This window comes from Xenopus tropicalis, chromosome 1 (genome assembly GCF_000004195.4).
Source record: "Xenopus tropicalis strain Nigerian chromosome 1, UCB_Xtro_10.0, whole genome shotgun sequence".
NCBI lineage: Eukaryota > Metazoa > Chordata > Amphibia > Anura > Pipidae > Xenopus > Xenopus tropicalis.
The window spans coordinates 53,935,416-53,952,988 of NC_030677.2; positions in this window are offsets into that span (position 1 = coordinate 53,935,416).

A 17,573-nucleotide genomic window follows, 5' to 3' on the forward strand; every position below is an offset into this window, starting at 1 on the left:
GTTGAAAAAAAAATCGTAGTTAATATATTGTAAAATGCATGTTTTGTATACAAATTTAACTGCAACACTTCACTATAATACTTTATGTGTGTGTTCATTAAATTGGAGTCAAGCTGTGATACTAACCTCATCTATCTGTATCTATTTAAAGACTAATGGCAGCAAATAAGGAATTATTGGAACGGAGAGCAGGACGTGATGGAAGTGTGTCTTTTTTACAATAAACCCCCTTTTTACAATGATAGATTTGTATTTCACAAAGATACCCAGTGTGCCAGTCAGGGCCAGACTGGCAATGTGCAGATTCTGGCAAATGCCAAAGGGGCTGCTATAAGATGCCATAGACTATTTAGTGGGCTGGTGGGGAGCTGTTTGGGCCTCTGTGTACTCGAAATGCCTATTTTGAATCCCAGTCCAGGCCTGACAAAGGTGACATGTCCAATGGCCATTACATTAGTGGATTTTCTTCTCACAGCTTTCATTCCCAAACTGATGCACGTCAGTATATGGATCTGGGACCCCTTCTAGTGCTAAGTCTACTTTACCCACTTGACTGGACTGTATAATACATCTAGAGGGTTCCTATGCTTAGCTGTGAGAGCTCATGTAGTTGGCATCTTTGGGTGGAGACAACACTTGAAGTACTTTAAATGCCAGAAGGTGCAGAATGGGGTCAGTTTGACTCTTCAATTTCATACCTGTGATTTTAAGACACTTGCCCCAGCGTTAGTGTTGCATATATTAGAGATGAGCAATATTCTGTCCCACAAAATGCTCAGCACCCATGTTTGTAAAATATATCCATTTTGCGTGGGGAAATAGCCATTTCACAACCACACTATCCATTTACCAGAGCTGATACACCATTGCATCCAACTCCAGCTCAGGTGTGTAACTATAGAGGAAACAGACCCTGCAGTTGCAGGGGGGGGCTGGAGTATAGAGGGCCCGAAGGGCCCTAAATAAATAAGCAGTTTCAATATATCTTGGTAAAACAGGTCAATTTTCTAATGTTTGGGGGCCCTAAATTGAATTTGCTGTGGGGCCCAGTAACATCTAGTTACATCACTGGTCCAGCTTACTGTCTTTGGACTGAAGGTTGAGCTGAAATGATTTTTTTCGGTTCCAATTCCCAAAATGTAGGGGCAGACTTTAACGGCAGGATGTGACCAAAGCTTAAAGATTGTTCCGTTCCTTTATGTGTGCAGTTTGTAAGGCAGGACACAGGCTAGCATTATCAACCCACCTTTTCTGCTTCCTGCTCTGCAGCCCCACCAACCCACAGTAACCTATAGTAGTTAACTATCATCCACAACTTCAAGTACATTACCCCCTATGCTCAAAACCAACCAAGGTCTGCCCTTTCCTGCTTGTCAACAAATATTCTTGACCACAGAGCCTTGACAAGCTTACATTGCAAGAATTTTCACTGCCTTTGCAGAACTCCCAGCACCATAACTGTCATTCACAGCTCCTGGCATCTTCACTGCACAACTTAAAACACGGCGCATCACCCCTACCGCAAGGCATTGCAGTTTCCTACCCAGGTCACACCTCCAACAACAGACATGTCTGATGGAAAATACAGAATGCATGGGAATACAGAGAGATGCAAATGAGCTGGAATGTATAACACACGCTATATTAACAAGGTGCAAAAGCATTTATTTTAACCATGCCCATTATGAGGTGCTTCTAAAAGCATTTTTTGTGATAAAATGCATTGAGGGGCCTGGAGAGATGGCAAATGAAACTAAAACTGAATTAGTTACAGTGATATAGACACATGGCTAACTGCACATTAAATTGTAGGGATTTGACTTTGGAACTCAGATCGGATATATATTTGGTGTCATTGCTTAACCCAGGGTGATATAGCACACATCTTTATCTTGCTTTTTAAGGATGAAACCCAGCCACCCTTAACAAGCTTATGACAATGTTCATCTCTGGTAACAGAGGCAAATGGCAGCATTGCAAATCAAAATGGCCCATGGTTCCTTTATTTATACAGCCTAAATCAGCTTGGTAAGAAACAAGATGTACTCAGTTTATACAGAACTGGTGTTTGGTACCAGTACATGGAAAATTCTCCATTTACCCAAGTCCAATATTAGACAGAATATCAATATTGTTTCTAATTCTTTTGTCTGCAAAAGATAAGCAGTCCATGAACTATCTGACTTTGTGCCTGTGCATTTTGCAGATAAATAAATTTGGCTTTTCTTTCCTTGAAGAGGTAACAGTATTTCATCTTTCAGTGTGACTTTTATGAGCTCCCTGCTGAGAAAGGGAAAACATAACAACAGTCTAGAAAAAAGAGCAATATATATAAGAATGAGCATAACAAGCATAATAACAATATTTGTTAAACAAAACATCAGCAAAACTATATAAATTCTTTTATTTATATACTGCAGTTATATAACGAGCAAAGCAGTAAAAAGACCAGACAATAGCAAAAAAGCAACACCCCAGTAGGCCAGTCAACTATTTAATTGCATGAGGAAAAAATCAGCTCCTTCCTTCTCTAAAACTGTGATTCGTATAGTTCACTGGATTAATATAGGCATAACTCAGCGTTTAGCTCATTAAAAAAGACAAAGGAGATACAAATGCAAACATAAAATTCTAAGCAGCTTTCAAAAATACAATAATTTAAAAAGTTCAATGGTTTTAAAGTTACAGGTAAATGGTCCATTATCTAGAAACCCATTATCCAGAGAGCTCTGAATTACGGAAAGGTCATCTCCCATAGTCTCTATTTTAAGCAAATAATTTACAATTTAAAAAATGATTTCCTTTTTCTCTGTAATAATTAAACAGTACTGAGTACTTGATGCTGACTAAGATATATTTACTCTTTATTGCAGGCAAAACTTAATGGGTTTATTTAATGTTTAAACTAGAGGCAAATTATTAGAGGCAAAACTATCCTATTGGGTTTATTTAATGTTTAAATAATCTTTTAGTAGACTTAAGGTATGGAGATCCAAATTACGAAAAGATTCTTATCCGGAAAACCCCAGGTCCCAAGTATTCTTGGTAACAGGTCCCACAACTGTACTTTATGGGTATGGGACCCCTTATCCGGAAACCCATTATCCAGAAAGTTCAGAATTATGGAACAGCCATCTCCCTTAGACTCCATTAGAAGCAAATAATTCTCATTTTAAAAAAAAAATGGTTTCCTTTTTCTCTGTAATAAAAAAAAACAGTACCTTGTACTTGATCCCAACTAACATATAGTTAATCCTTATTGGAGGCAAAACAAGCCTATTGGGTCTATTCAATATTTTATGGTTTTTAGCAGACAAGTTATGCAGATCCAAACTATGGAAAGACCCCTTATCCGGAAAACCCCAGTTCCGGAGCATTCTGGATAACAGGTTCCATACCTGTATTTGTAAATGTATTTGCTGTTGCAAGCTGTATTGGCTATTTAAAAGCTGTATTTGTGTGCCTCTTTTTACACTTCTGGTCTTTACTCTTAAAACAATGTAAATATCAATATTAAGGGCGATTAGTTGCTAATCTTTGATTAGTTGCAGGGACTTCTATTCTACTCTATGGGAGAAAAGTCGCCGAGACTGACTTAATTAAAAGTTGCGCTAATCGCCCCATGTGTCTTCACCCTTAGGGCACTACAGAGCTATTAGTAGCAGCTACTTGTCGTGGCTACTAAAACAGACAATGCTGATCATTTCCTGATAATTGACTGATAATTCTCTTAGCAGAGGCAATCCTCAGTATTGTCTATGGCAGGGTATTTTCTGGAGTTTAGTAGCCGTGAAAAAGTAGCTGCCGCTAGTAGCTCAGTGTATCTTCACCCTTAAGAGGCTAATACGGATCCTTCCGACAGCAGCCTATCTGCCCATCTGTGGGCCCTCCCTAACACCAGCAATCTAGTGACAGGTTTAAAAAGCTAGTTGGGTGGAGGACTACATCTGATTTTAATGTGGTCCTCTTCTCCGTTGGCCACAGTTTTGTTCCAATTCTAAACCTGACAGCCAACCGATATTATATGGCCCAGCACATACCAATGTACTCCATGGCCAGTGTGCAGAAAATAGCAAGAGATAAACAAATACTACTGTAATTACCAATTACATTTACATATAGTTTGAAAACTGTGTAATGGTTTGTAATGTTTATGTAAGACAGTAGATAAATGGAGGTTGGTTGCTCCAGGGGGTATCAGCTTGTGTCTCTTAATCTTAAGGAGTGGGCCCTCGTGTTGGAGGCAGGGTTCTGCAGAACTATAATTCTCAGGTAAAAATTAATAAACGGGTGCCAGTGTTCTTAAAACAAACCATAACTTCTATATTGGCAGAAATATACACAAATCTCTTGGGGAAGAGGCACAGATGATTTAGCACATATGCAACTGCTCAGCATATACTCACAAATAGGACCTTTAAAAGTGTTTGCCAATCAAGGGCTAGTAACTTGTCTGTGGATAGTCAACTTGCAAATATTCAACCCCAAGCTTCAGGCCCAGCTTCAGGCCCTAAAGTGAAATTTAGGCATGATCTACCCATAGGTCTGTACACTAGTGATGAGCAAAACTTCCACAGAATTTTGCCACAAAAAAAAGGGTGCAGTAGCATCCAAAAAGGTGCAGTCGTGTAAAAAAAAAAAAAAAAAGAGGCGTGGTTGCATAAAAAAAGGCAGGGCTGCATCAAAAAAGACACAATTGCATCAAAAAAGGCTCACGCATCAAAAAAAAGATGTCTGCATGAAATATACGCGTTTTGCACATTTTTGGCTGTCTCACAAATTTTGCCATAGTGTCACAAATTTTTCGCCGAAGCTACAGACAGATTCGCTCATCTCTACTGTACACCTGAATCCATAATCTGAGGGTGCTACACCCAAGACTTTAATCCTTTTACTTTCCTCATAGTAGCATCAGGCTGCTCACTAAATACCCTGACCCTACAGTAGCTCTTATTTATTTAGTTATAAGAGAATATCCTTACAATTAACTACTGAACCAACTTCCACCTAGACTCCACTCTTCTTTTACCTGCCAGAATAGGTGGAATCCAAAAAGAAAGAGGGAGAATACCAGCTTCTACCCTTTATACAATAGAACAGTTAGTCCCACATGCTCCCTCCCCCCCCTCAAGTCACTGACTTGACTTGACCGTAATGAAGATAGAAATTAACAATGACATGAAAAATATGCAGATAAAAATTTGTAGACTGATTTTGTATTCAAAAACCAGTGGGTATGTAAGCATGTGGAGATTGCAGGTTCCCAATTAAATAATGTCTGATTTGAATTCACAAGCTCAATTGGATCTCAGAAATAAAAATAGAAATATATATCAGAGCAGCAGAGGAATTACTGCATAATTTTGTCTGCGAGTGCCATTACATTGATAAAGGATAAAGAAGATAAGAAAAAAGTTTCTGCAGCTTGGAATTGGTATTATTAACTGAAACTCACTGAGAAGGGGTTTTAAATACTTCAAGCTTTATCCTCAATTTAACATATACAAAAACTATATACATAGATACACAAGAACTAATATTATTTTGGCTGTTTTGGGTGCTTTAGGCCCCCACATGTAATAAAAGGCACTAAGTTTACCCAGGAGCAGTAGCCCATAGCAACCAATAAGATGTTTGCTTACAGGTGACCAGTAAATTCTACCTGCTGATAGGTTGCTATGGGTTACTGCTCCTGGGCAAGCTTAGTGCCTTTTATTACATAACCCCAATAGTGCTTAAAGCCCTAGTACCCAAAGAAATCTATGGAGGCAATCTGTTCAGTTCAGGTGCTTTAGTTAATCTATAGGGGAGTGACAGGAATGGTAAAAAGGCACGCTTTAATTATGTTTGGAAACTTCGGAGCAATGCCATTTTCCAAAGATTTTAGTAGATTTTTAATCATAACATTCATTACATGCTCTGTCTAGTAGAATAATGCAGGATTGATAATTAAGAATTAACATTTCTAGATTTTGGTTTAGGTAAGTTTATTGTGCTATTTTGGTCATTGGCAGAATAAATTGAAATTATATAAATTTCAGGCATTCCTCCATTAAAAGAAATACGCCGCTGTAAAAGCTGTACGCTGACATTATTATTATTCTTAACACATATTTATAAAGTGCTGACATATTCCACAGTGCTAAACAAAATACTGTATGGGTGTATACTCTGAACATATACATTCATTACGTATTTTAACTGTTATAGAAGGTACAGAAGGCTTAACTCAATAGAACCAAAAACAACTTAAAAGTCAGTAAAGGTTCTTCCTTCGGTGTGATGGGAAAACAAATGTAATTGTGCAGGAATATAATAAAAGTATTGCACCTGCATTCCACCTTAACACTCCACCCCTGATTTTTTTTTTTTCTCTGCATGTTTTTTTCTTTTAATATTACTTTTTTGCAGACAGATATGTCACTACATATTAGAGAGAAGCAGACATCATAAGCGATCCCTGGAGTCAAGAATATTTGAATCAAACAGCGTATCACGTCTGATCATACAAGCACCACAAATTAGATTCCGTGAGCCTTTTTTTGTGTAATTAAAAACAGATGCACTTATACAGTATAGGGGGACTTAACACTTGCAGTAGCTTTCTTCAAATGTCAGAAGAAGGATACAATAAATAAGAAACATTCTAGTCCGTGAACATTAAGTTATGCTGAATCAATTGCATGGCATTTGCCATAACCTGTTTTTCACTTGACTAATGTAGCACTTGGAGGCAAGATGTAACAGAAACCATTGTTAAGCACTTATCCCTGCTCTGAATAAATGTATTTTGTTCTTGAATTATAGACATGTTGTTTTTTTTATCCTCTTGGGTTTTGAAAGATAAAGATATTAGCAAAATAGCAAAAAAGAATAGCAAAAGAAGGTAATAAAAACAAGACACAAATCAGAAAACTGCTTATTTACAAAGTGGCTTTTAGGTAAATAATATATGTCTTTATTTGCTATTCACAGACTCCATTTTAATCATTATCAGTGTAAAATAAGATGCAGCTGTTGGGGAACGAAATCTTCCAACATCTATAATACTTTAGATTGCTTTGCTTAATAGAACCTAGAACCATTTCTCACATCTAGCAATGTAGGTATTACTGATATATTCAATACACATTATTTGTATGTATGTATATCTTTATTTATAAAGCACTACTTATGTAGGCAGCTCTGTACAGTAGAACAATAGATTAATACAACGGGGTTATTAAAATAATGGAAAAATACAAAGTATAATAATAAATACAAATAAATACAAGATACAGTTGCAATAAGTTAAAAATCAAAGAGACAAGAGGATGGAGGTCCCTGCACCGTAGAGCTTACAATCTAAATGTGCTGCAATATATTGGAGTATACACCAGAGTGTTACATAGATGAGCAGATTTACCCATAGAAGTGAGAAAATATATGAGTTAGTTCCATGAAACTGCCTTGTTTAACTGCCATATCCTAGCACTTGTGAAATATTAGCATTTAGGAGATGTTAGCACTATTGCCATGCCCCCTGACACTAGTCTATGAATTTACATAGTTACATAGGGTTGAAAAAAGTCCAGAGTCCATCAAGTTCAACCCATCCAAGTAAACCCAGCACCCACAAACCTATACTTACCAATCTATACACTCACATACATAAACTATATACACAACCACTAATGCTAACAGTAGATATTAGTATCACAATAGCCTTGGATATTCTGATTGTTTAAGAACTCATCCAAGCCCCTCTTAAAGGCCTTAACAGAATCTGCCATTACAACATCTCTAGGAAGGGCATTCCACAACCTCACTGCCCTCACCGTGAAAAACCACCTACGCTGCTTCAAATGGAAACTCCGTTCCTCAAATCTAAAGGGGTGACCTCTGGTGCGTTGATTGTTTTTATGGGAAAAAAGAACACCCCCTAAGATAAAGAGTCCTTCATGAGTTATAATCATAGTGTTCAGCTATAAATGCTTAATTGGGGTTCCATTTGTACTTGAAGGGGATGTCCCTAGAGAGAGGCTATATAAGGGAGATAGCAGTGTGCTACTTTCTCTTTGGTTGATGTGAGAAGAAAAGTGACTGACGCCAGGGACTGGGAGCCTTGCCACTCTTGTGAGGTACTGTATATACTCGAGTATAAGCTGAGTTTTTTAGCACTCAAAATGTGCTGAAAAAATCACCCTCGGCTTATACTCGAGTCCCTAACAGATGGCAAGATGTTAGGGGCGGCAATCAGCGGCAGGAGGCAGCGGTGCATAAAATAGTTAAATTATATCTTGCCCGGCCAGCCGACTCCCGAGAAGAGCCAGGGAGCCACTGTGCGCATCTTCTTCCACTAGTTCTGTTCTCTGAGCCATGCACAGCGCACACAGAAGGGAGAGGCAACGCCAGCAGCGTTCATGTGAATTTGGCTGGCTGCAAGTTTCCTTCCAACTCTGCAACTTAGTGCAGGCTACTCAGCCAACCACAGCAGCAGGTAGGGACGGACCTGTTCCAGTTTAGTTGGTAGTTTAAATGGTTAATTCATTTAAAAAATAATATTAATGCTGCTGAGCTGGCTGCTAATATAATAATGTGAACCAAACAGTTTTTAAGCAAATGCTGAGATTAAAAAAAAAGGGGTTTATAATATTTAACTGCACTGTACAGTACATTCACATTTGGACCTGGTCTTTGTCTCCTGATATAAAGCTGTAAATAATATACAGTATACGATCAGCCTTAGTTAATGTACCAGTAATTTTATTGGTATTTATTTTTGATTATTGAAACTTAGCAGTAGCTGCTGCATTTCCCACCCTAGGCTTATACTCGAGTCAGTAAGTTTTTCCAGTTTTCTTTAGTTTAGGTTTGTTTTTCACTCCTCATTCCAGTGAAGAGTTAGAAAGGGGCCAGTGCTGCAGCGGCAGGGCCCGAGCTAGGGGTAGGCAGAAGAGGCATGTAGCTAGGGAGCACCCATGGAGGGGCCCTAGGCATGTATCTCTAACTTCGCCTACCCCTAGTCTAAGCCCTTGTTCCCCACTGCGGTTTGTCAGCATCACTCCAGTGCACACTCCCCTCACCACCTGCAGCATTACAGATGGTTGAAAGAGTGCACACATGCACAGTGTCGCTGCAGGGGGTGGGGGAGTGCACACTGGAGTGGCACTGGATGGCTGGCCAGGTAAGCTAGAGCGCCTGGCTGGCTTGACTCTGCCCAAATTAAATAGCAACCCAGTAAAAAAGGAAAAGGCCTTAGGACCCTGAGAGCAAGGTTGACCCCTGTGATAGGAGTCCATAAAGTACAGAGCAGTTGGCCTGAAGAGAAGGAACAGGTGGGTAGGCATTAGGTGGGCCCACTCTGGTCTGGGAACCCTTGTTCCGTTTATTGATATTTGTTTGGAGATTTGTGTAACAGTATGTGCATACCCTAAGGGGTTTATTTAGCCAGTGAATACTAAAATATTTTAGGCATCACTTCTGAGGCATATACCTGTAATAAACTGCACTTTTCTTTTACTGGCCTGGTGTGCGTTTCAAAAGTGCCTGCCCTGTAACCATTCCATAGTTTCTTTAAGACAATGTCTTCAAAATAGAATGCACAGAGGTGGCTACAGCTGACTTAGCAAGCATATAACCTTTTTGTTCTCAAATGAACAGCCTCATTAAGCAAAAGCTAACATGTCTGTGTGGGAAAGTGGAGTGGAAAAATATCTGCAGTATTGGTAATGTTTTATTGTAATTAATAAAGTATGTACTAAAAATACTCTTTCTCTCTGTAAATTAGAGATCCAGAATCTCAGTTGAATAATAAATAATTATTGCCAGCTTATCAAAATAAAAACATCAACAAATATAATAATAATATAATATAATACAAAATCCACTTTATTTTATCAAACATGTATGTGTATTAATGGGAAAAAGAAAATACACCCACTTTCATATCTGTGAATAAATCTAATCTCATGTGGTAAATAACACATACATTTACTTTTGTAATGATTTAAAATTTGAACAGGCCATGTGTAAGTACGATTTATAACTCATGGTTTGTTGCATGCAGAATCATGTTTAGCAGCAATAATATATATTCAAAATGGGCTTATCAGTTTCATATCGTATACAAAACGCTTTTTAATCTTACAATCCTCAAAGGTGGTGGTAGCTCCAGGATTCTCACAGCAGCCTGCGTTAAAACTTGTGTTTATAGAACACAGAATACATGTAATTATGACAAATTGCGTCTGGAATAACGGCAGGAGAACACAGCAGAATTTCACTACAATTGAGTCTGATTAACATTGAAGTGCACAAGCAACTCATATTCACCCATCTGCTGCAGCTGCATCTGATGCATTGCCACCATGCAGCCACAATTATGTTGGAATTGTAGGAACATGTTTCATTGTGGGTAATGAAAATTACAACTTGTGTCTGAACTTGCATTTTCCACACTGCCTTTTTCTCATTAAACTGAATTTTATGTTTTTCCCCACAGCGCAGTGTTTTTTCCCAGAATTCCATCATCTTTGCAGTAGCAAAGTGGTGATGCACTTCATGGAATTGCACCCAACCTACTGCAATTGTATTCAGTTTGCTAAAATTAAAATAACTGCACATTTTTCACAAATCAAGCACATTTGTTCAGAATATTTTTCAAGTCCACCCAGCATAATTTCTGGTGTTTACTGTGCCAGTGACTCATGTGCTGTATTCTTTTGGTGCAACTGAACTGCAGCAATTGATGCAGAGTTCCCCTGCGTCAAACATCAGTATGTGAAAGGCTGGAGCAAGAAAAATGATGAGGTAGAAAGAAATGGAGAACAGAAAGAAAAAATCTATCAATCTAAATTTCCTGCAATGTAAATAACTTTTTATTCAACATTTCAGTTGCTAACATACTGGACACTGAGGTGATAGCATCTTTAGAAATAGGACAACATATTGTTTTGCTACATGCAGTGTTTATAAAGGCAGGTTCAATAAAAGCAAGAAATATAATTATGAATATATTCACGGGAAGAGCAAAGTAAAAGTAGAAAACTGTAATCTAATTTATTTGATATCATTTTAACCATGATGGTTTACTGAAGAAAGCTATGAGAAAAAGCATCACTTATAAAGAAAAAGAAAAATAACATAATTTGTATCAAACCATAGTTTAAAAGAATTATCACAGCATCTGTTCCATAAGAAGCCTTTTTATAAGTGTGAAAAATCCTTTGTAAATTCCTATACTTGAAAAACAGTATCTAAGACTTATTTGCTTATGGGTAAGTGCAAATTCAGCTGCTCTAAGGGACAAGAAAATTGCATCCGCTGTATACATAGGGGCATATTTATTATAATGTGTAAGCCAACATCACCGGTGATGTTGCCCATAGCAACCAATCAGATCATTGCTTTTGTTTTCCAACTGGTAGGCTTACAAGCCCTAAAGGGCATATTTATTATGTGTGTAAACCAACATTACAGGTGATGTTGCTCATAGAAACCAATCAGCAATTAGACTGTAATGGTCACCTAGCTAAATACAAGATAGAAAACAAAAGCAAAGATCTGATTGGTTGCTATGGGCAACATCACTGGTAATGTTAACTTACTATAATAAATATGCCCCTAAGTATATTTTTTCAGGTCCCCCACACCTCATAACAAAATGGCATATTCCATTGTAATATCTGTCAACCTGATATAGATAATGTTCACCCCAAATCATACCAAAACTGTCTTTCAGGAGATCCAAGAATCAGGTTATGCTCCTTCAACCATTGTTTTGGCTAGACGCTCAGTTTGGAAATCTCTGCAGAAGGCATAGGATTATTTTCTTAAGTAAGGAGGAAGAGGTTAGGACAACATCTTAGGACAACCCTAAGGTGATAGTCTCACAAAAGGGATGCACTGGTACATGGATTTATGAGCCCTACTCTGATAATGAAACATTGCCTAGCAAAGTCTAGAAAGTCTTCAGGCCCGTGATTCATTCTTTCATTGTAGTGAATATCAAATCCTACGTAGAGGTTTTTTGCTGTTTGATATTTTGTTTTAAAGCACCACAACCCCAATTTTATTTTAATATGACATTGTTTTATATTAGAAGAAAAATGATTAGGTGAGAAGAGATACCCTTTATTTGATTCAAGGATGTGAGTTTTTTTCCCTGTAGATTTCAATAGAGTTTTCACATGATAAACAGTGAGATAAGTTTTTCTGAATTGAATTGCATCTCAAATTAATTTTGTCTATGAGTTTTCACATGATGAACATTTTTCTCACTGTATTGAATCTGGCCCATTGTAGTAAAAGCCAAATCCTATGTAGAAGTTTTATCCTACAGTGTCCAGGGTTACCACAGAGTGCAGTGCACAGAATCTAGGCAGAGGGTGTCCTGTGTGCCAAGGGAAGGTCTAAACTAAGTGAGATCCCCCAGGGAACTCTTGCACACCATCATATGTGCCATCCAACAAACTACGCAAATTAAGCTAAATAGAAACCCTATACAATACATGTTCTGTTGGACTGACCTTGTTCTACAAAGCTATAAACTTACATGTACATGTATGTATCACATCTTTGCTATTAGGAGACTGAAAAAGTATTTGAGTGGTATCAAATGTATCAGTGTATCTTGCACACTTACTTTGTCTATCCTATTTAAGTACATGTAATGTTATACCTGCAGCTCAAACAATAATGTGATTACTTAACTGCCACAATTTGCATATATTAAGTGAAGCAATCATTCAGTTTGAGGCGGATATCAACTGCGTGCCAAGGAATATAATAAAACTCTCCAGAAAAATTATCCTGCACAGCCAGAAGCGTGATCTGTACAAAGGAGATGATACTGAAGACTGCTTTCTAGCTAGGAAGATATAGTAATAAGACCCAACTATTAATTATGATTTTTTTAAATACATAGGATGAAGAAAATACAGGTAGGTAATGCAAAGATCCCAGGTTTTTCTACCTGCCTATGGCAGATAATAAGTACACTGCTACCTTGTGCTTGACCAGTTCCTTCCATTGAATTTTCCCCAACTGCAGGTTAATGGCACAAGGGGAAGTATTCAGAAGTGTCTGCTGGTAATACTGCATATTGTAAATGTTCTATACAATATATAAATCATTATGAATTGCACAATAACAAGGGCAGACCAATGAATATTGACTTAATCCTATAGTTTCCTGTGTTGCACCATTGTCAAAAAGTTGCATTGTCAAAAAATCACTTTAATGGAAGCTAAGTGCAAAGTTATATTGATATCATTGTCATTGCTAGCTGCTTATTTAAAAAAAGGGTTTATTCATACAGCTCAATCTCTTCATTTCTGCAACATAAGTTCCATGCTAGTGGTACTTTCCACTATGGTGGTTTTTGTTGTTATTTAATAGTGGTTGCACTATAATAAAATACATTCAACAATGTTCAGGGTTTTGTGTTTACTAATATACCCAGCCTGGTGTATGGTTTCTTAATGTTAATATTGATTACTTTTTTCCTTTACTGCATTTCGCATGGGAAATTTGTTTTACAGGATGACAAGTACTGTACACTGTCCCCTACCTAACAAAATCAATTTTAAAAACTTAAAACTGCATTGTAAAGTTCAGCATTTTATAGCAAGACAAGAGGGGCAACTGCTTTTCTACTCTCACATCCAATATTTCTTTGCATGACAGATTTATGAAGCACAGAACAAACATATTTTATCAGAAACTTACACACAGAAAGCCATGTTTGTTTTTTTTCTAGATTTGTGATGAATGTAGGCCTCGAGTGATAAATCAATGGACACACAATAGCTCCTGGACAAGCCATGGAAGGAAACTGGTATTAAAATGTATATAAATCTTATTTGGTCAGGTTTATTTACAATGCCTGCTTTCAGCAAAACTATTATTTTCTCACTTATGTAGTCTCTTGTGGATAGGATAGGAGCATTATGTTGGTGCATATCTACTGAGACTTTCATTTATTTCATCTACATCATAAACAATAGAACACAAACTGCTTAAGGAACAATAAGTCTTTGGGCTGTGATATATCCTTCATATAAGGCAGCCACATTCCATGCAATATATATATATATATATATATATATATATATATATATATATATATATAGCAGAGTGCCCTAAACAGATAACATGAAATGTTAATGATGTCAGCTGATTGGATCGAAAGCATTGCTGGAGAGAGAATGGAGCAAGTACATGGGGAAGTCATATTTTGAAATGACAAAAAAATAAAAAAAAAGTGACCTTTAGACTTTGTTGCTCTGTAATATAAGATTATAAAAATACAAAAGCAATGCACTGGACTAGCTCAGCCCTTAACCGCTTTTGCTAAATTTTGTACTTTCTCTTTAGCAACTAAAGGATGATCTATCATAAACAGATTCTTCTACTACAAAGCTACTGCCCAACCTTACTATCTTCTAGTTCCTATAATGTCATTTGAATAAATAGATTCACTCCTCTTTGATTAACTAGCCTGGACCTAAAAGTCTCTTTTCTAAATTTTTTTTAGCAACCAAGCTCTGATTTTAAAACATACCCAGCTAAAGTGCATGGTGGAAAAAAGGGTGCGTGTATAAAGAATGGTCTCCAAACACCCAAAAGGGCATTTCTGGCATGTAACCACTCTGGCACAGGCATGACTACATTTATTAAACATTTAAAAAAAAAAAAAAAAAAAAATGAATGTTGATGTTGAAACAAATATGTGTGCAACAAGACCTGCTACTGGCACCCTGGTACTTTCTATTCTAATAGATATTGCACATCTGTTCCAAAAAAAAAAACCTCAATCTTGTACTAAATGGTATATATATATATTATTACCATATATATTATTATATCTTCAATTATTCTTGAAAGATCAATAAACTTGCACATGAATAATAACAATTATTTGTTCTAGATATGCTGTAGGTCTAAAAATTTATGGGTTAATTTATAACTGCAAATGTGGGGCTGAAGATTGCCACACAGTCAGTTGTGTGAAAAATCCCATTCATTAAATGATACAGAACAATTCTTTCCGCATTAGAAAGATAATTTTTTCCATGACAAATGGCATTTGCATAACTTTGTTACCCCCTTTGTTAAACCAGTAATATAGCTGAACTTCATATTCATATTATCAAATTAGATAATTATTTTGTCCTCAAGCAATTCATACTTTCTTTAGAATCTTTATCAGGAAGCATATTATTTAGTGATCCTCTCATAAATCTTCAATTTTACTAAAAACCCCATCCTGCATGCCAACTTACAGTACTTAGTGTCATTTATACTATGACTCTGTGACAGACAGATAAGCCTTAATCCAGGTTATTAGTATTCTTTTATTATTACAAAAGTACAACACAAATATTATATTAAATGTTATGAGTTGTCCATTAAGATGACTTTTATATTTATCAAAGATCAACAACTTGAGCTGTATAACCCCGACTTAGAAAGTACCACATTTAACAGAAAATAGCAATTTAAAAAATCTGTAAAGCACATGCATGTCCACAAGTACAGTGAGCAAAGTGCAATTTTGAGTGGAATTGCCATTGTTTTTTCCCACAATGTAGAGTTTTTTCGCTTGATGTAATTGCACTGTGCCTTCTGCAATAGCATCCAATTCACCAAATTCCAGCAACTGGATGCACATATTGTCACAAATCTAAAGCATTTGTGAATAAGCCAGCTGGCATCATTTCCGGTGTTTGCCGTGCAACTGACATCTGTGCCCAATTCTTTAGCTAAAGTGAGCTGCACCTATTGATGCTGGCCATGAAGGGTACCCTGGAGCTATTACCTGGTCAGGAGGTGGCAGTAGGTCCAGGGTTTCCCAGCGTCAATAGGGGCAGCAGTACTTGATTCAGAACAGAAGGCAGGAAGGATTGACCGGCACCAATCGCAACTATATGGAAGTATATTTTCCAGACCTTGTTCCTGCCTGCACTGATTTTGGCCCACACTTGCAATTTTCTTAAACGTTTGTTACCCTGCCATAGACTTAATCATAATTCATGTTCCATCAGAATCTGCCTTGCTTTTGGACTTTTTTCCTATGTTTATATCCTAGATGTGTTTGTCTAGGTTATAATTATTAGTGATAAACACATCCTTTGTTTCAGAGGCAGACTATTTTGCAGCCACGCATAGTATACACAGTAATTTAAGTTAAAAAAAAAGTCCATCGAGTTCAACTGTTTAATCTAAAGATAACCTGCCTAACTGCTAGCTGATTCAAAGAAAGGTAAAAAAGCCACATCTGAAGCCTCTCCAATTTGTCTCAGAAAGGGAAAAAATCCTTCCTGACACCAAAATGGCAATCAGACCAGTTCCTGGATCAACTTGTACTATGAGCTATCTTTTATAACCCTGTATTCGCTCACTTGCTAAAAAGCCATCCAACCCCTTCTTAAAGCTATTTAATGTATCACACAACACAACTCTCACTGTAAAAAATGGAAATCGAAATGAAAGGACCTACTTGTGAATAAAGCATTAGAGTTTATTATAGATTTCCTTTATCTATTTTTACATTGTTACCAGATCTCCCCTTTAGCATCTCCTCTCCAGTGTAAACACCACCAACTTCAGCAGCCTTCATAACCGAGACTTTTAATGCCATTTATCAGCTTAGTTGTCCTTTTTCGGACACTCTCTACATTAAAAATATCCCCTTTAAGCATTTATGACCCCGGGGAGCAAGAGCAACATTGGGGCCTATTTATTTAAGTACGATAGGTATGAAATACGTATTTTTTTCGTATACTTGCGTAACTTTTTCGTACACTGCAACAAAATTTGTGCGACAAAATCATATTGTTGCACCTAGTATGAACGTTTCGGATTCATTCAAGCTTCGGTATTGTGACTTTCCTTGGGCCAGGTTGGAGCTGCAGAGTGCCATTGAGTCCTATGGGAGACTTTCCTTGGGCCAGGTTGGAGCTGCAGAGTGCCATTGAGTCCTATGGGAGGCTTCCAAAATCATGCACAGAAGGATCAAAGTCGTAAAGGTTTTCCCGGCGTTTACGATCGTTTGGATACAAAAATGTTGTGACTTTCGGATCGCCAATACGATCTTATTATGGTGACTAATCTGATTTTTTCGTAAGCATTTTCGGGATATTTACGATCATCAGAAATGATCGTATCTAATCCGAATTTTACCCAATTCGTGATTTGAACTTGTACTTTGATGAATCAGCCCCATAGTGTTCACTCAGAAAGGCACTTGCATTCCTTGCACAATGTGTTTGTTTGCTCTTGCAGCTGCTAACTGACATTGCTTCTTACAGCCAAGTTTGTTACAAGGACTCCAGGTGCATGACCATACATTTATTGACATTGAGTGTTATCTGCCCCTTAGACGTGCAAATTGTCAGTTTGTCAAGATCCTGCTGCAAGGATCCATATCCTGGATGGAATAAATTGGATTGCATAGTTTTATGTCATCTGTAAACACTGAGACATTACTTGCAATACCCTCCCCTAAAACATTAATAAACAAATAAAATAAAAGTTGATCCAATATAGAAGCCTGTTGCCCTGTCCCAAATACAGAATGTACACAATCC